Below are 1,222 nucleotides of genomic sequence, written 5' to 3'. Positions count from 1 at the left end.
CTTCCTAATTAGCGAAAACGAATAAATATAGGCGCCAATCAGCTTCTAAAGCAAAAAGAAGTTCTATCTATTTCATGCGGGAGCCTAGAAAAATCTGAGCAAGGCAACCTAACCATATTTCATCTTCTCCGAAAAATAAAATCTTATCGACTCACCAACCTTGTATCATCATTTAGCCAAGTAACATATTGTTATCTCCACACCGATAACCTCCTTGAGCACATTAACCAGTTGTGCATGCATTTCATTTAACATTGCCCAACAGGTTCAAGTTCAAACAAATGAAACCCAATCTTGAGGAAAAACAATTAAAACGTCATAGAAAAAACCCTAATTTCACCACAACAAATGCGAAACAAATAATTTTCATGTAGGATTAAACAAGTCATCAAGAACTATCTCTCAGTTTCATTGAAAGTGAAACATCCCAAACACAAAACTGTCTTGCAAAGAAAAGAAAAAAGCCCAAATCGATCGTCATCAAGCAGTCAGGACGACGGCGCCACCCGCCTCCTTGATCTTCTTCTCGGCCAGCTTGGAGACGAGCTTCGCCTTGACGACGATGGGATGCGAGGGAGGGAGGTTTCCCTTGCCGAGGACCTTGAAGTAGCCGAGCTGGGTGACGTCCAGGATGGGGACGTTCTCCGGCGACGCTTTCTCCTTGGCCTCCGGTGGGAGGAGCGACCACAGACTGTCGATGTTGACGATGGGGCGGTGGAACTTGTTCCTCAGCTTGTGGAAGTAGCGCATACCGACCTTGCCGAAGTAGCCGGGGTGGTACTTGTCGAAGAGGATCCGGTGGTGGTGGAGACCTCCGGCGTTGCCGCGGCCACCCGGGTGCTTCCGGTGCTTCCCGATCCGGCCGTGTCCAGCGCTGACGTGACCCCTCTTCTTCCGATTCTTCTTGAATCGTGTTGTCATTTTCACCGACGATTCCGGCTTCCACGCCTACCCCTGCTAGGGTTTACAGAATCCCTGGCTTATTCGTTCCAGCATTTTATAGCCACCAACTGGGGACATAATTATAAGATGCCCCTCTTCTTTTCGCTTAATGCCAAAGGGAAATCGCTGAATATGAGATTTTGTGATGTCCCTGTTTGGTAGGAACGCTTAACAATTTCTAGGATTTGAAATTCCTGAAATTTGATGACAGGGTAGATGGTTTGAGGTTGAACCCTTCTGCCAACTCCTTGAGTTTGGGAAATTTCCAGAACTCACTAGA

The 1,222-nt window shown here is 46.9% G+C and overlaps 1 pseudogene across 1 annotated transcript; it reads right to left on the bottom strand.

Annotated features, from left to right (window-relative positions):
• Positions 1-334: 334 nt before the first annotated feature.
• On the bottom strand, positions 335-964 carry LOC149816041 (large ribosomal subunit protein uL15x pseudogene; annotated as a pseudogene). The gene has a single exon (XR_016427674.1). The product of XR_016427674.1 is annotated as a large ribosomal subunit protein uL15x pseudogene (transcript).
• Between the last annotated feature and the right edge of the window lie 258 nt (positions 965-1,222).

The sequence above is a fragment of the Nuphar pumila genome, chromosome 14, assembly GCF_984573655.1.
Source record: "Nuphar pumila chromosome 14, dmNupPumi1.hap1.1, whole genome shotgun sequence".
Lineage (NCBI taxonomy): Eukaryota > Viridiplantae > Streptophyta > Magnoliopsida > Nymphaeales > Nymphaeaceae > Nuphar > Nuphar pumila.
This window is presented reverse-complemented; position numbering and strand designations above follow the sequence as displayed.